Raw genomic sequence first — 20,000 nt, forward strand, 5'->3', positions numbered from 1 at the left:
AGTGTAGACTGTTAACATAACATGTGGTATAGGGCAAAATAGGATAAGATCCTTTGAATGCCCTTAATATTAATTAGTAATGCCATAAATCTATTGATTAAATATTACAATAACGATACACGTGGTAAAGATAGTATTTCAACTTAAATGTACTCATGTGGTGTACAAACATATATCTTTAACCGTGACATGCAAAGCGCACACACAACACACACACACACACACACACACACACACACACACACACATACACACGCGTATAGAAGATAACCATAATAATATAATAATGCATAATATATACATACAAGATTGAAAGCCATGTCAACAGCAGAGCAAACAAGTATTATTCGTCATATATAAATCTCCCATCATATAATTCCCTGTCTACTAACACCTTGAAATAATCCATAGATTTTGCATTCTTTGTTTCAAATTTCAAACTGTTCCATTTCTGAACAATACGAATACCGAACCAGTTTTGTCTTATATTTGTTTTGCATCTAGAGACAAAAATCTTAAACTTGTCCCCTCTAGTAAAAGTAATATTAGAATATGAAAAAAAATCAGAAAAGTCTATCCTATCCAGACCATGTACCAATCTATAAACCTGAATTAAATCCCCACGAATTCTTCTATATTTCAAACTGGGTAAGTCAAGAAATTCTAACCTTTCCTTATAAGATAAATACTGTATTGTATAAATTTTTTTGGTAGCTCTCCTTTGTACACTTTCAATACTAATAGATTGTCTTTTATATAATGGGCTCCAGATGCAATTTCCGTATTCTAGAATTGGTCGAACGAGCGATTTATACAAATATAAAAATGTGGTTTTATCAAGACTTATAATGGTTCTATATATTATTCCCATCATTTTGTTTGCACGGCTTACACAATTATCAATATGTAAATCAAAATTCAAATGTGAATCAAAAGTAACTCCCACATCCTTTTCATAAGGCACAACGGAAAGTAGATTTGACATAGAAGTATCGGTAAAATAATTATGACATGGATTATTTTTTCCTATATGTAATACTTTACATTTCGAAACATTAAAATCCAAATGTTAATTAAAGATCTGAACAAGTGTGTATGAAAGGTGCCAGACAACGCAAGAAAGAAAAACACAAGAAAAATACCGTCCCAAAAAATATTTTTTTTTGTTTTTTGCTTTGACTGGCACCTTTCATACACACTTGTGCAGATCGTTATCTTACACAGGTGCCTGTTCCTTAATTTCTTAAGTAGACTTAAATAGTGTGTCCTATAGTGGATAGAATAGCTTTAATAAGATGGTTTACATCTTTATATGATTTTGGACCAGGCACATTTCATCTGAAATAAGTGCCTGTCTTGTTCATTGCCCCAAACTCACAAAATCAAATTCTAGCCTATGAATATTTACACCTTTAATAGCATGAAATGAACAACAAGAATACTGTGACCTGATAATCATCAATGAGGAGAATTCAAAACTGATTGGATAAAATCAACATACCCTCGCCAATCAATTCGATTTGATTACAAGGGAAGGGAGAGCCTCATTTAACTATACTGAAAAAAAAAAAGAAAATAAATCAAAGTCCCGTTATTCATTCCATAGCTGATTTTTTTTCTCTAGGATATATTCCAAGGGAAGCCTGGAATAACCCAGGCTGCATGCAGTACCGCACATTTAGCTAGGGCGAGGGAACTTGCTCAAGGCCACACAGCGCAGCGACGGTGATCGAACTCTGTACCTTTCGGGTACAAAGCAAAGACCGTACCTCTGAGCCACGCTGACATCCAACTTGTGTCAGTCCAAAACTAATCCCTCTCTCTCTCTCTCTCTCTCTCTCTCTCTCTCTCTCTCTCTCTCTCTCTCTCTCTCTCTATTATCTATCTATCTATCTCTCTCTCTCTCTCTCTCTCTCATCTTCTCATCTCCTCTCCCTCTCTCTCTCCTCATATTTCTCTTTCGTGCATATATGCTCACTCTTATTACTATTATTATTATTATTATTATTATTATTATTATTATTATTATTATTATTATTATTATTATTATTATTATTATATTATTATTATTATTATTATTATTATTATTATTATTATTATAAAGCGCTCTGATCACTTTTAGTGGATATTGCTCTATATAAAGCTAAATTTTATGTATTATTATTATTATTTATTATTATTATTATTATTATTATTATTATTATTATTATTATTATTATTATTATTATGGTTATTATTATTATTATCATCATCATCATCATCATCATCATCACATCATCATCACCATTATCATAATTATTATTATATTATTATTATATTATTATTATTATTATTATTATTATTATTATTATTATTATTATTTTTATTATTATTATTACTATTATTATTATTGTAAACCAAATATTCTCTTTCTGGTTCATTCCGAAAAGCTACCAGATTGACGCGGCGTGACATATTTAGAGTAAACGTTTGCGGTCAAAATTGAAGAACCGTTGTATTTTGTTATTGACTTGTATCATAATATTGACATAGGGGTATGGCCTGGGAATGGATACCAAAGTTCTCACCACAATTTCTGCCTATGGCAACGATTCGAACAATAACACTATATTTGCTCTCCCTTAATTAATAGGAATCACCCTTTACTCAACGCCTTCCCTACCCCCGCCCCCATCCTGTCCCTACCCATTTCACAATACATACCCGGTCCACCGTCTATTTATAAAAAAAAAAAGAGATGCTGATGCTGATATAATAATTGGGGGGGGGGGGGGGGGGGGGGGGGAGTGGTTGGGATCAAAATTTATGAATACGATTACGCAATTGGACTTGATACAATTTAACAGTGTGTAGTTCGCCTAACCGGCAGCCGTGTTGTTATTTCTCTCCCGAATTGTGTGATTTTTATTGATTTCTAAAACAAAAGTCTGGAATATTTTTATACAGTCGTTTTAATAAAGTTTTATTCTACATTGTGATATATATTTCTCAGAAATTCATAAGAGGATTTTTAGATAAATTAACATTTTAGTGGTGTAGATCCCATTGTTTGAAGTATTGTACTAGCCATTTATTGTTTACACTTACGTTAAGATTTTTAGTCACGATGTGCCATACCTATTTTTATCCTTATTACGACAACATTTATTGGAATGACACAGAATCGTCTTGGTATCACGGTAACAATAATAGCAGTAATATCCAGCGGCTACGACCAAGTCGTGGTGGTGTGCGGAAACGAAGAAAAATAAATATTCAAATAGGTCACAGACCACCGCCCTTTCATACTAATAGAGCACTCAAAGTACATAACACACAACGGTGCCCAAGGTCTCTGATCAACATACCACTCAACGACACTCACAACAACATGCCAATAGTAAACGACACATCAACATATCAACAAAACATAATGACAACACCTGATCATTTTGATGAGATGCAGGACTTAAGTAAACATAATGAGAACGTGGCTTGTGAAAATAAGACAATAACAACAAAGGGGGGAAGAAGGGTCAATATGAGGCCAAATGAAATAAAAAGAATCAATCACCAAATCAACTCAAATCATAACACGCTTAAAATAGCAAACAGGCAAACTAACAGTGACCGTAATGGTGAACCGAGAAACATGTTGAGAACTATGACCATAAACTTTCAAAGTTTAATTCCAAAACTACCGGAATTTTGGAAATTGATATCAGAAATATAACCAGACATAATCATAGGTACGGAAACATGGCTACATTCCGAAATAAAGGACAGTGAAATATTTCCACCAGAGACATATTTCAACGTGTTCAGGAAAGACCGAGAAGATAGGTATGGTGGGGTGCTGGTTGCAACAACAACGAACCTCTCAGTAATAAAGCTTGACATCCAAACAAAATCAGAATCGGTGATCGTAAATATCAAAACAGAACAAGGCCTACTCACTGTGGGCGCTATGTATAGAACACCTTCAAACTCAACTATGGAACAAATGACTGAGATAACACGCTGTATTGATAGCCTAGACCCGAAAAATGTACTCTGGTTAAGCGGAGACCTGAACCTACCTGATATCAATTGGGAACAAGAAAAAATAATCAGTTACCAATATCCTTCATTTATAAACCAAGCATTTATTAACAAATTGCAAGATTTTGGCAGGAGTCAAATAAACAAAAATCCAACAAGGGGTACAAATATCCTCGACTTATTTATCACAAATCGACCAAATTTAATTGTCAAGTGTACAACCATTCCAGGCATTAGTGACCATGACATTCTCATCACGGAAAGCACTATTAAAGCAAACAAAATCACAAAAAAAATCACACCCTATTACTATTTGGAAAAAGGCAAATATCGCCGAAATGCGGACAGAAACACGTCTTTTTAGTGAAAACATAATTAATCAACATCTAGAAAGCACTGAGGATGTTTGGACTGCCATCAACGACCACCTAAACAAAATGATGACCAAACATGTACCAACGAAGAAAAGCTCAAGGAAATTTCACCAACCATGGATAAACACCACCGTCAAACGATTATCTAGACGGAAACAAAAGGCATGGAGCAGAGCGAGAAAGTCCAACAGTAAGAAAGACTGGTACAATTATGCCCGACTGAAAAAAAGAAACACAAAAAGAGAGTAGAAAGGCCTATCATAATCATGTTAAGGAACTTGTTAGTGAAGACTCAAACAAAAAGCTCTGGAAATTTATAAAAAGTAGGAGGTGCGATTCGGTTGGTATAGCGCCCCTTGAGCATGATCGTGTATTATACTCTGATGCAAAGGAAAAAGCAGACATACTTAATAACCAATTCTGCTCTGTTTTTGCTTCAAAAGCTCATAGCAAAATTACCACTCAACAACTACAAGGCGAAGAAAACGATTCCAACACTATGGCCGAAATCAATGTGACAGTAGAGGGCGTTTCCAAACTCCTCGCCACTCTAGATCCAAAGAAAGCATGTGGCCCAGACAAAATACCATCCCGTCTCTTAAAGATATTGAGTAGCGAATTTGCACCTGCCCTCACACATTTGTTCAAACTCTCTCTTGAAACGGGAGACATACCAATTGTTTGGAAGCACGCTCTTGTCCAACCCATCTACAAGAAAGGTAATAGAAGCAGGGCTCAAAACTACCGTCCAATTTCATTAACCTGCATTTGCTGCAAACTGTTGGAGCATTTAGTGAGATCCTCAATAACTGAATATCTCGAAACTAACAGTATTTTTTGTGATGAACAGCACGGATTTAGGAAGCACCACTCATGTCAAACTCAACTTCTATCATCAACACATGATCTGTCAGCTGCTATTGATAAAGGTGGTCAAATTGATCTAGTACTACTGGACTTTGCCAAGGCCTTCGACAAGGTCCCTCACCATCGGTTAATCCAGAAATTGTATGACGTTGGTATCAGGAACAAAACCTTACAATGGATTGCAACTTTTCTGGACAATCGCACCCTAACAAGTTCTTGTCGACGGCGAGACTTCCACTATCGGGATGGTGACATCGGGCGTACCTCAGGGCTCAGTCCTTGGGCCCGTCCTATTTTTAGTGTACATAAACGATCTTCCAGGAGGTATAAGGTCAAAAGTGCGCCTCTTTGCTGACGACACAGCATTATATAATCAGATAAAAACAACAGACGACTGCAAAACACTAAATGACGATCTAGCTAAATTACAAGAATGGGAAACAATAAATCAAATGGAATTTAACGTATCAAAGTGCAATGTTCTAACCATCACAAATAAGAAAGCACCTATAACATTTGAATACCAACTTCATGGTCAAAACCTGGAACATGTAAAGACAGCAAAATACCTTGGCATTGAGTTTGCTAAAAACCTCAAATGGAATGACCACATATGTCACCTGGCTTCAAAGGCAAATCAAACAAGCGCTTACATCACCCACAATTTAAAAAGATGCCCAATCACAACTCAAACCCTTGCTTTTAAAACTATTGTTAGACCAATTTTGGAGTATGGCAGCTCAATTTGGGACCCATATACAAAGAAAAACATCGACACCTTAGAAAACATCCAAAGAAAAACAGCAAGACGCATCACAAACACATTCGATCCTTTCTCAAGTGCGTCTGAAATATCACAACGGATTGGCCTTGAACCTCTGGAAAAGAGAAGAAAGATAGATAAACTTAAATTGTTCCACAAGATCTACTACAAAAATTCGTGCCTTAAACTTCCAAACGACATCAAAGATATCGGCACAAGAAATACGAGGGGACACACAGCAAGAGTAACCATCCAACATCAAAAACAGACGCCCACATGTATTCGTTTTTCCCTTCCACTGCCCGACTATGGAATAGCCTCCCAGCTGAAGTGGCTGAAAACGGTTGCCAACATGCCTTCACGCGATTGCTGGAGTTCACAACGTGACTTTTTAATCTATGTGGTTTTAGTATTATGTGCAGAGTTTTAGCAAGTTTAAAATGTAAAACACTACAAACTGTGGAGTGATCCTCGACAATATTGGAGGTTTCCACAAGACGAAGAAGAAGAAGAAGAAGAACGGCGTCGTGGTGTAGTACGAAAATTTGTTCAGGCCTGAAATTCTCGATCCAAGCAGTCGTTTGAAAGGGCTCTTTATTCACCTTTTCTCATAATACAAATGAGCATCTGGCCAGAAAACTCGCCAATATGTAAAAATGTATATTATGAAAATGACCGATCAGTATGCCCTAGAAGATTTTATTAACAATCCAAAAAATAGGTTTGCAAGTTATTCGTTTGTCAATCTGTAAAAATCAGTTTTATAATTTGTAGATTTGCCAGTAATTCTATGTTCTTTGGCAAAATTTTAACATTGCGTTTACGGAACAATTTTTAAACCAATCCGGTGATGGGGGTTTGAACCCGCGACCTTATTGGTACGACAACTCCGCCTAGCCGGTGAGAGCGTGACTCTACCGTATGAGCTATCCACGATCCCCCCAAAAAATCGTATCTAACTCAGGTCATTCATTACTAGAGCTCTCTCTCTCTCACCGACTACTGGAGATCGTAGGTCCAACACACACAACCTCCGCGAAGTCAGTTGGCCAGCAATTAAGCTTTATAGAGAATATTCTCAACACAAACATATAACATAGAAACAATTGAGACATTGAGTATGCTCCGGTATATGGGGTTTATTTTTTAATTCAGAAAAGTGAGTGGAGCAGGCACTTATGTTGGTAACAACAAGAGATGGATAGAATGCAAGTCTATCACAAAGTACTTTCCATCAGATCTAACAGACCAAGCTGCCCAATCACTGCTGGGTGGATAGGGGTGTCAGAAAAACAATCTTGACTGCACCGTGCACCGATCACGGTCTCTTTGAGTTTGTAAGCGAGTGCTCTGCCAACTGGGTTCATTAATATATTTCATTTCATTAAAATTCTAATTATTATAAAATTAGATATTTCTTCGAACCTCACTCATTTCACTCTCATAAATATGCAATGAAGCTATCTTAATTAACGTTCACCTCGTACATTTGATATTGACACCGATCGTTATGGTTACCTCCACCCAACAACACCGCCATGCATAGAAAGAAAAAAAGAAAAATCATTAATTGAAATACGTCTTGTAGCCAAAGATTTTCACTTAAATTTTCGACGAATCGAGATGACCTTCAATTAGCTTAAAAAGAATTGCCTGAGACTCCTCTGGTCTTTAAAATCTAATCTTTAAAACTTCATATAGAAATTAAGAGCCATTTTAATTTTCGATAATTCAAGTAAAACAATTTCTGACCGAAATGAAAAAGGTGTTTAGTCAGTGGACAGCATTGTAAAATGGAGAATAGAGCACTAAAATCATGATAAATTTATCAATATATTATTTTTCCGTTCTAGATCGATTATAAAAAATTCAATATACCGGGGATTTTTACTTGATATATATATATATATATATATATATATATATATATATATATATATATATATATATATATATATATATATATATATATATATATATTCTTTTTCATTCACGAGACATATTAACGAAAACGGTACCTGCCGTATGTCGATATTTATTTTTCCAAGACCGATTAAGAAAATTAAACCTGCCCTTTGTCTGACAACATCAGGACATTTGCTTGGAAAACCAAAGTTGGCAGATTGCATGGGATCGATTCAATTTGGACGTTTGAGAAATCAATAAAAATCAATATTGTCATCAGGAAATTAATCATTAGTAAGCAATTAGTTTTTGTTTTGTTTTTGTTTTTAGTATTTTTGTTTTGTTTTGTTTTGATTCGTTTTCTGTGTCATCTCTCATTCCATACCATCCCATTACCAAAATATTTTTTTAAAAACAAAAACAAACAAATGAAAATCAAATAAAGAAAATCAAAACTATAAAACAAAACTATGTTAATATAGTTTATATTAAGGCACGCACGCACGCACGCACGCACCTGCATTCCCCTCCCCCCCCCCCCCCCCCCCCCCACACACACACACACACAGACGTCAACCTAATCACATGACCACTAACAAAACGCGTTAATTAAAATAATATTGTTCATTAAACCGTCTGCTTCAAAATACGAATCCGACGTTCCGATGTGTGTTAAGGGCCGAGACAAACCTGACCACTATCAAAACACGTTAATTAAAATATTGTTCATAAAAAACGTTTTCTTCAAAATACGAATTACGGGCTGTGTTAAGTCCATACAAACGCTGTAATTATATGCTTTTATTTTTTTCAACAATCATTAATAATGAAGTCTCAACGTATCAAAGTATTTAAAAACCGAGACGTTTTTTTTTAGATTTGGAGCATGTATTGCTCCTTTCATTTGCACAAGGGTTCAATTGAAGACACATTATACAATCATCTTAATTAACTTTTATATCTGTTTAACACTAATCACTCTTCAGTGTCCAATTATCATGAAACACGATATCTCAATAAATAATAACTCCAACTATCTAAATACTACACAAAAATGTTACCAATAGTCTCAAGGCCGTGTTAAGTCAGGGTGATTAAGGTAATTTGAAATAATATGGTTAACATATGAGACCCATTACATCGCGTTTCATAGATGACATCAGGGATAGTTTGTACAGTGACAAAAACTAAAATTTCAAACGGTCATTTTAACATTAAAATCCGTATTTAATTTGATATCAGGTTCACTCATGTAAGAGAGAGAGCGCGCGTATGTAACATTTACAGAACTCGGTGGATTCCACCACGATCTTGTGAGAAGCCAAAAAAAGCGTGCTGGAATGTGGGTGAACCGAAATCATATATAGATAGAATGAAGTTGACGTCACTCTTGTCTTTGTTATTGTTTTTTGCCATCCACGTTTCTGAGTAATAGTCACTAAACGGTATTATCCAGACTATAAAAGTTCATGATTACACATAGTTTGTGTGTTGGTCCATTATACTTCCGGATGGCAATGTTATGAACTTCTTAGCCAAGCGCATACTATCTATAGTCATGGGAAATAATTACTTATTTTTAAATGGATAATGTTCGGTTACTAAGCTCCAACAAGCCGTATTGTAGAGCGTGCTGGAATTCAGTGTGTTAAAATCCAACGAGTAACGTATTAAAAGCAAACCAATAGGGAATGAGAATCCGCGAGGACGAGAGACGCATGCGCACAACCAACAAGACGTTCTCTCTCTAATAACTTTTCTGCCGGTGACGTCACAGACTATGGGTGACGTCCAATCAAGGGACGCAACTCTTCCACTAATCTCATTCCCTATAAACAAAGGCATTACACGCTCATCAGCCAGCTATGTGTACGTATGCAGCTATGCGTGGCTCAGCGGTACGGTATTTGCTTCGTATCCAGAAGGTACCGAGTTCGATCACCGGCCGCAAGTTACCTTGCACTAGCTCAATTTGCGGCGCTGCACTGCGGCTGACGCCTGGGTTATTCCAGCCTTCCCTTTGTAGAGACCCGAGATAACAATTTCCCCTATAGGGTGAATAAAGGGAACATTATTATTATGCAATAAGTCCCGACATAATTCCGGGTTGACTCGGTGGGATCACAACACGTGACAACACCTCATAACCTAAAAGATCAAAGATCGAAAATCGAAGGTTAGAAAATTGAGCCGATTCCAATTTCATTAGAATTGGGTGAATAAGAATAACAATAATAATAATAATAATAATAATAATAATAATAATAATAATAATAATAATAATAATAATAATAATAATAATAATAATAATAATAGGTAATGCTCTCAACGCCATCGTAATTTTTCCAACTCCTTTGTGTTCTATGAACTTCTCATAGCCCTGTCATCAATCCTTGTCACGTGATTACCGCCTTCCACCAATCAGCGTTTCCAATATTGCGTAATCCGACAAAATGCAATTTCCCATTTGTCCAGAAATCAGAAAACTTTTGCTTCAAATATCGGTAGATTAAGATGACCCTCAACTTGTGAAAAAAGTCTAAACACCGAGAATTTTCTTCTCCAAAGTCTTGGGTTTGAGTCTTTTTGACAAGTTTGGGACTATATTAGTCTATCGACATTTGAAGGAAATGTTTTCAAACCACGATAAAAAATAAACGTGTTTTGTCATTGTTTGACGCCAATCACCTTTCACTCGCGACGTTAATTTTCTGTCCTGATTACATTTTTAAAGGAAAGTCGACTTCTAAGAGATGCAATTTGATTTTTAATTTTCAAAAATAGATTGTGGTGGGCGTTTATTTTTTTTAACCCATCAAAGGTGTAATGTAAATTTTCTTCAACTCAAATTTTCTTTCTTCGATAAATTATCTAGATACTCTCTGCTACAGGCATAACCATTTTCATAAAGAGAGCAGTATAAAACATTAAAGAAATAAAAATTGAGAGCGACTACTGGTTCAATATAAAACATTACAAGGTCAAAGAAGGACTAAGTTTTAAATGCAATTTTAGATTGTTAATATTTTTCTTTTTGGTTTATATGGCAGTAACTATTTCTCACATTTTCAGTGTCGTGTCTCAGCCGATGGAAAGACAGAGGAAAGACGTTTTTAGATTGCCTCAACGTGTCGGCTGAGAAAAGGGCGCAGATATTTCCCAACAATTCTATGAATAATCCAAGGGAAGTAATATCTGTCAGCTTGCAGGTCTTGCCCCCCCCCCCCCCCCAACCCCTCTCCCTCTCTCTCTCTCTCTCTCTCCCTCTCCCTCTCCCTCTCCCTCTCTCTCTCCCTCTCTCTCTCTCTCTCCCTCTCTCTCTCTCTCTCTCTCTCTCTCTCTCTCTCTCTCTCTCTCTCTCTCTCTCTCTCTCTCTCTCTCTCTCTCTCTCTCTCTCTCCCCCTCTCTCTCTCCCATCCAAACGTTTGGTGCCATGATAATTGGAGTCCTACTTTGGCTACCTGAGAAACTGATATTATTGTTGTCCTGTTTTCATGTGACACATCTCCTGATTCACATTGCTATTAGTTACAAATTTATGGAGATAAAGATAAAGGGTACAATTTACCATTTTATTGACTCATTTAGGCACCTCTATTCATTAGTTACAGATCTATGGAGATAAAGATAAAGGGTCCAATTTACCACTTGATTGACTCATTTAGGCACCTCTATTCATTAGTTACAGATCTATGGAGATAAAGATAAAGGGTACAATTTACCAATTTATTGACTCATTTAGGCACCTCTATTCATTAGTTACAGATCTATGGAGATAAAGATAAAGGGTACAATTTACCAATTTATTGACTCATTTAGGCACCTCTATTCATTAGTTACAGATCTATGGAGATAAAGATAAAGGGTACAATTTACCATTTTATTGACTCATTTAGGCACCTCTATTCATTAGTTACAGATCTATGGAGATAAAGATAAAGGGTACAATTTACCATTTTATTGACTCATTTAGGCACCTCTATTCATTAGTTACAGATCTATTTTGGCGACAACATTGAGGCATTATATCAAGTTGGAATAAAATCGACCTACGCATGTAAAGGGTTTAAAAAATGGTGGCGGGTGTGGGAATGAACAGCATTTTATAATCGATTTTTTTTGTAACTATGTTTCTCTAGAGGGAGAAATACATAAAAAAGTGCTATTATGACGAGAACGAGACCAGAAGTAATGAAAAACATCACGAACATAAAATGTAATATGTCATTTTCGACGTATTAGGAAAATACAATTTCCGATGAATCTGTCACTTAGCTGCATACCGACCGTAGCCTTTGCGTTGGCAGAGCAGCAGCAGCCTCGTATGGTTTTCACACAACTATGTTATGACGATCGACCCAATCAGCAAAGTCTGGTCCGCATTCGTGCACTGTCGCATACCCGCCGGGTAGCATCGTCACAACACACCGTTCGACTAGATGCTCTGCCGTCTCAGGTTCTTGCCCACAGCGGGTACATGTTGGACAGGTAGAAAGACCCCAGCGATGAAGCGCACTGTCCGTGAGGCAGCTCCTCGACCGAAGCCGATTCGCAGTCACCCAGTGTCTCCTCTTACTGGTATCAAAGACTGGCAACTTTTCACCAAGCTGAGAGGAGGTTACGTCCCCGCCCCCACGAGGGATTGAATTGGTCTCGGGTTCTTGCCCACAGCGTGGACATATTGGACAGGAAGTTAGACCCCACCGATGTAACGCACTTGCCGTTAGGCAGCTCCTCGACCGGAGCCGATTCGCAGCTACCCAGTGTCTCCTCTTACTGGTATCAAAGCCTGGCAACTTCTCACCAATCTTAGAGGAGTGTAGGTCCCCGCCCCACCGAGGGATTGAATTCGTCCAAACCGACTTCCATCTCGTATGTGCAGCTCTAGACGTAGTCAGGGATTCTGCGTACAAGGGTTGCCGGGACTTATTTCGGCTCGAAACGGGGGAGCCGTCCATTATGCGCATCAGAGGGGTATCCCCATTCCCTCTCTCTTTGATCTTACTCAACCAGTTTCCCGTAATCGTCTCCCTCCGGACATCGGGGGCTGGATCGCTGCCATTATCGGGCCCCATTCTCTAGGAGTTGTTGCTAGCGTTCCTGACACTATGTGCATCGACTTGCGAAGTTTTACATCCACCTTCTCAACGTTTCTGTTTCTACACCACACTGGAGCGCAATACTCCGCGGTGGAATAGCATAGTGCCAGGGCGGACGTTCTCAGGAGCGCTTGGTAGCGCCCCAAGTCGATCCCGCCAGCTCTCTCAGAAGACTGTTCCGCTTCTCTATCTTCCGGGCAACCCCTTCGAGATGCACCCGATAGGTAAGGCTGCGATCCAACGTCACCCCTAAATATTTTGGATGCGGCTCATATGGAGTGGCTGGTCCCCGACTAGGACATTCAGTTTGCGAGTGTACCAAGCACTGGATAGGTGAAATGCAGTGGCCACGGTTTTTGAAGTGTTCATCTTCAGGTACCACTTGTCGAGGTAGGATTTGAGTCTGGTGACGTCCTCGCTGAGTACGCTCTCGAGACGGGTCCACACTTTACACTGAGTAACGAGTACCCAGTCGTCCGCGTAAGCCCGCCTCATGGAGGAAGTGTTCGACATATCGCTAATGTAAACGTTAAACAACATTGGTGCAAGTACCGACCCCTGATGGACCCCATTCTTCAATTTGCGTTGGCGAACTCATACCCTGACACTGACCAAAAAAGTTTATGACCGGAAAAGAAAACAGTTCGTGTGTTCAATTAACCAATAGATTTTTGACCAATCAAAACATGGAATTTGTGACACACCTACACAGTGCTCGGTGGTTGTTTAAAAACAATAACGTGAATGAAATCGCCCTCTCTCTAATCATTGTTATTGTTTTTTTTATACCGCCAAATGGGTGACTAGTTATCACACGATTGTGTTAATCATATTATAAACGTTTGAATTTACACATAGATTTCTGTGTTGGTCCGATTGATCGGTACCATCGATAGTAAATCATGTGTAGTTTGCTGTGTCAACCAATCACTGCCATTGTTTACAGTTCGACGACTGTCCGAGAGGCGTGGCTATCTAATTGTCTATTGTTCACCCTCTTGAGCATGACTCGCGACAACCAACAAGGTGGTGTATTTATCTATACATGACGACAAAAGACAAGTCCTAGTGGCAGCCGAAATTGACGTCACTCAGGTCTTTGTTAATGTTTTTTTTGCCATCCATGTTTATGAGTAATTCTCACAAATCTGTATTATCCAGACTATAGATAGAATGAAGTTGACCTCACTCAGGTCTTTGTTATTGTTTGTTGCCATCCGCGTTTATGAGTAATTCTCACTAAACCTATAACCAGACAAGAACGTTTAAGGTTACACATAGTTTCGTGTGTTGGTCCGTTATATTCCGGATGGCAATGTTATGAGCTTCTTAGCCAAGCGCATACTATCTATAGATAGCTAAGAAGCTCATAGATAGTATGCGCTTGGCTAAGAAGCTCATAACATTGCCATCCAGAAGTATAACGGACCAACACACAAAACTGTGTGTATCCATGAACGTTTATAGTCAGGTTAATACAGTTCAGTGAGCATTACTCATGAACGCGGATGGCAAAAAAAACAATAACAAAGACATGAGTGATGTCATCTTCGAACTATCTCTAAGTTAAGAAGGCTTCGGTCCAACTTCGTGAATAGCATTATTAATGCTATGTTCTCAGTTAAAAATTCACAACATCCGCTAGTCGGATATAACATACTAAGACACAAATGTGTATCAGCTTGAACGTTTATAATTTATAGTCTGATTAATTGATGCTTTGTGTTTATTAAAAAAAAAACTCATAACATCCGCCATCACACAAAATAATGTGTAACCTGAAACGTTAATTGTCTGATTAATACAATCTAGTGATAAAATGGCTGGCTGAAAACAAAAACGAAAATCGGAGTGTCGTCAATTTCGTTCCTTCTATAAGTACATCTTAGCCTCATCAACATTTCTCGAGGCTTCATGGGTCTGGGAGTGAACAAAAATCACTAACTCATGCACAAGCTTAAATGTCAGTGCCACGTCTTTCTGCCCGTTTAATAGGGTTGACAACAGTCGTGACGTCACATCCCTCGTAATGACACATAGTAACATAGTAACTTGTTCTAAACTATCGGAACAATGGCGGGCACCCTTATGAAATACTTCTCCGACGAGCATAAAAGTGTATTCAGAGGAAAAAAACATTATAAATCTTATCATGTTTTGGCTTTTATACAATCTGATCACATGACATTTGAAAATGTCCTAAAGTGAATAAAAAGTACTGATTTTCTGTGTTTAGAACCAAGCTGCTCGTTGCTGGGCGGACCTGACATCAGACTATTGAATCCAATTCTTATATTGTCACCAATCAAGGGACTGAATTGGGCGGGAAATGCATTCACTCAGTACTGGCAAACTTCGTCAACTTTCATATCGATTTATTAAAATGAACCTCATCTCGTCAAAGTTTCTTAATTAAACCCGAGACTTGTAATAAGAGACAACCCGAGCGCCCTAGATGGAGGAATTACTTTTTGAGAGGCTTCATTGATGTTTGTTGGTTTGTTATTTTGATTTATAGATAGTATGCGCTTGACTGAGAAGCTCATAACTTTGCCATCCGGAAGTATAACCGACCAACACACAAAACAGTGTGTATCCATGTACGTTAATAGTCAGGTTAATACAGTTCAGTAAGCATTACTCATTAACGCGGATGGCAAAAAACAATAACAAAGACCTGAGTGACGTCATCTGCATACTATATATATATATATATATATATATATATATATATATATATATATATATATATATATATATATATATATATTTACATACATATATATATATATATATATATATATATATATATATATATATATATATATAATCATTCATTCATTCATTCATTCATGTATTTATCAATTTATTGGTTTATTCATCTTGGGTTTGTTTGTTTGTGTGTTTGTTTTGATTTGATTGCCAACTTGTACATTTTAAATCAAAAAAGACCAAAATAAAACAACCTTAAACACTTTCCAATACTTAACCAGCCATGCGAATAGGAGTGTGGAGCTATCTTCCCCAAGGATGCAATCAGTAGCTATCCAATACTATAGAAGCCTTATCGTACTATTTCACGGTGACTAGACCAACGGCTCTATGTGACAAACGAGAATCATTAGCTACACGCTTGTGTTACATCATGCACAAAATGTACGTAAAGTTGGTGTTCCGTATGAATGGACCATAATTTGATGGTATATAATATCGGGGTGATCAAATCGCGGCAAGAAGCTGGGTCATAAGTCTGAGATATAATTTTAAGTATGGATCCGAACCTATCAAAAGCAAGAAATCAAGGATATATGAATAAGAACAAAATTAAATAAGAACATTTTCACCACATCAGCATGCTCAATGGGCTCAACATGAGTTGTCTCTTGCAGAAGGTCATATCCTTATGTTTTTCAACTATTGGGCGTTTTATAGTTTAAAGCAATTGACTGAAAAGTTGTATCGTAAATATTTAGGTAGATAAATAATTAAATGACGTGTGTGTGTGTGTGAGAGAGAGAGAGAGAGAGAGAGAGAGAGAGAGAGAGAGAGAGACAGAGAGAGAGAGAGAGAAAGAGAGAGAGAGAGAGAGTGAGAGAGAGATGGTGCAGAAGGAAAATAATAAGATCAAAAACTAGTTATCAACATGACCCGGTTTAATATTGATAGTTTTGACGTCTATATATTATGTATAGTCGTTTTATATTAACCCCTTAACAACAGGACTCGGTTATATTCCAATCAAACGTTTTAATGTAGCTATTCGGTTATACAAACTGGCGTAAATCTTACTGTTTTCGCATGTAGAGTAATATCAAAGATTCGATTAAAAATATAGTAAAAGAAAAAAAAAACATTATTTATTGATTCCTTAGGGGAATTTAAAAGAAAGGGTCTCTTCCAAGTAAAGACAAGAGTTAAGTAATAAAGGCGTCAGCCGCAGTTAAACACAACAAATGAACTAGATCGAGGCGATTTAAAACAACGTCACACGACATCACGGCGGCAAAATGGAACCCAATGCCTCCCTGGGTACAAAGCAAAAACAACAAACTGATTTGAAGTTCCTCATTGTCCAAGTCGAGCAGTTATTTTTATTCTCTAGTGAGTCCAAGGTTGAGGAATATATTTCTAGACATCCTCATCTTTATTGAACAATTTCAATAAAATTATGGAGATATATATATTATTTTTTTTACAATTTGTACCGCAATTGTAATGTGCTCAGAGCATTCTGTCTATTTAGTAGCAGAAGCTAATAGATTATTATTATTAATATCATCATCATCATCATCATCATCATCATCATCATCATCATCATCATCATCATCACCATCATCATCATCATCATCATCATCATCATCATCATCATCATCATCATCATCATTAATATTATTATTATCATTATTATTATTATTATTATTATTATTATTATTATTATTATTATTATTATTATTATTATTATTATTATTATTATTATTATTATATCATCATCATTATCATTATCATTATTGTTATTATTATTATCATTATTATTATTATTAATAATAATAATAATAATAATAATAATAATAATAATAATAATAATAATAATAATAATAATAATAATAATAATAATAATAATAATAATAATAATAATAATCGAGTATAATCGCAGCAAGGACGGAGAGATATAAAATTAAATCTTATTACCATCTAGAAAGCATAATACTTACATATCTATAGATGTTGTTTTTATGATAGTCAATGGGGCTACCAGGATGTGTTGTATGAAATCAAGCGTTTTCAGGGGACATGTTATTCACGCAATGATTTAATCTTGTTATGTTTGATGTATCATGAAAGGAAGGTCCGCCATAATAAACTACTATCCTGCTGTTCACCAAAAGAAAATCCCACACATTTTTAAACGTTTGGCCAGAAAACTCGTCCTTCAAATTGTGACCGATTAAAATGATCCCAACTTGACAAAAACTATCAAACTGGGATTTCGTTGAAATCTTTTTTAAGTCCAAAGTTTGTGAGTTTCTTAGAAGATCAGGGTCATTATAATCTATCTATATATAGTATGCGCTTGGCTAAGAAGCTCATAGCGGGTGGTTGGATGGGAGCATCACCCTTGAATCATATACCTATGATGTTCGCATGGGTGTACGATCCGATAGTGATGTCGTTTCTTCTTCTCTTTACTAGCCTTTCCTCCTTCTTTGGTTTGTGATTGTATTTTTGACAGGGGATATTTTTTTTTCTGTAAATCTTCTGCCTGTTTGTTCTTGGTTATTTATAATTTAGCTTATGATATCTTTAGGTTATGATTTTGATTTACATTTGTACTCTTTTTGTTAGATTGCTTGTTTTTTTGTTTCAGCGGTCTCTCATATAAACTCAATTGTGTTGGAAGAGACCTAAAGCAACAAACAAGCAAACAAGCAAAAGAAGCTCATAACATTGCCATCCGGAAGTATAACGGACCAACACACAAAATTGTGTGTATCCATGAACGTTTATAGTCAGGTTAATACAGTTCAGTGAGCATTACTCATAAACGCGGATGGCAAAAAACAATAACAAAGACCTGAGTGACGTCATCTTCGAACTATCTATATTTGAAAGACGTGTTTTCTGGCCAAAATTTAAAAGCTCCTTTTTTTAGAGTATGGTCGATATAGTGCTATACTAAACATTTTTTTTTTCATTTTCGCCAGAAACTATTTTCTTCATTTATCGTTTGCTTAAGACGTTCCCCAGTTTTAAAGAAATAAATGTCACATCTGGGACATCTAAAAAGTGTCGGATTAGACCGTGGCCTTCGTAAAGTTATGGCCTGACACCGTGGCCTTCGTAAAGTTATGGCCTGACACCGTGGCCTTCGTAAAGTTATGGCCTGACACCGTGGCCTTCGTAAAGTTATGGCCCGACACCGTGGCCTTCGTAAAGTTATGGCCTCACACCGTGGCCTTCGTAAAGTTATGGCCCGACACCGTGGCCTTCGTAAAGTTATGGCCTGACACTGACCAAAAAATGACGTCAAAATGCCAGTCTTTTGCCACAAAAGAAAACAAGTCGTGAGTTGTATTCAATAGTTCAACCAATGAAATAACTTGTTTCCATGAGCTCTACTAACGACAACTCACTAGGCGGTGCAAAAACCAAATAATGACGTCAAACTGCCAGTCCTTTTGGAATTCAGTGTCAGGCTATAACATAACAATGGCTACGATTAGACTCGTTCTTACGTCATAAAATGCAGAGTTGTACCAGTAAGGTCGCGGGTTCGAGCCTCTATCGCCGCTGAGAAGTTTTTATTCTCTGTTGTCTTCTGGCACTTTCCTACTCACTTCATTTCTTGTTATTATCATAAGTTATAGAACTTCCTAGTGGATCTTTTATAATGTGAGGGATAAAGCTGGGTCTATTTTTTTCTTGTCAAAACCTAAAAATCTCTTTTGTTAGTGCATGACAGATTTGAAGCCCTTTCCGTAAATTTACTTATCTAAAGTTAGTGTTTCTTAGTGTATGTGTAAATTTGTTTTGTGTGTGTGTGTGTGTGTGTTGGGTGGGTGTGTGAATGTGTGTGTATGTGTTTGAGAGAGAGAGGGAGAGAGGGAGAGAGAGAGAGGGGGGGAGAGAGAGAAAGAGAGAGAGAGAGGGAGGGAGAGAGAGAGAGAGAGAGAGAGAGAGAGAGAGAAAGAGAGAGAGAGAGAGAGAATATGCACAATTGCTTTGTCCAAAGCTTATTGGGTCTACATGCAAATTTTGGATTTTTAGGATTTGCATGGGAAAAGCAGTTATTGCTGATACGTTAGAGTGTCTTCCCCTTTGTAAAACGATGCAGGAGTGTGTCAGTAAATATAATTAGAAGTAGTCCTTCAGCTAATGGAGCCGAAGTTTATCCCTGTTTCTATAGAGTAAAACAGACAATCATATCATATCATATCATATCATATCATATCATATCATATCATAATCATTAAG

At 36.9% G+C, this 20,000-nt stretch overlaps 1 pseudogene across 7 annotated transcripts in view; it reads right to left on the reverse strand.

Moving 5' to 3' along the window:
* The window catches only part of LOC144964657 (cAMP-dependent protein kinase type II regulatory subunit pseudogene), a 148,817-nt pseudogene that overhangs the window by 51,767 nt on the left and 77,050 nt on the right, over positions 1-20,000 (reverse strand). For 2 of the 7 annotated variants that reach the window (XR_013643903.1, XR_013643902.1), the window contains exons 3-4: positions 11,597-11,619; positions 10,994-11,140 (exon numbers count right to left, since the gene is read on the reverse strand). The exons of the other annotated variants lie outside the window; for them this stretch is intronic. The product of XR_013643903.1 is annotated as a cAMP-dependent protein kinase type II regulatory subunit pseudogene, transcript variant X7 (transcript). The remainder of the gene's footprint in view (positions 1-10,993; positions 11,141-11,596; positions 11,620-20,000) is intronic. 7 annotated transcript variants of the gene reach the window in all.

Source organism: Berghia stephanieae, chromosome 2, assembly GCF_034508935.2.
Source record: "Berghia stephanieae isolate SIO BIC M18660-M18661 chromosome 2, UCSD_Bste_1.3, whole genome shotgun sequence".
NCBI classification, from domain to species: Eukaryota; Metazoa; Mollusca; class Gastropoda; order Nudibranchia; family Aeolidiidae; genus Berghia; species Berghia stephanieae.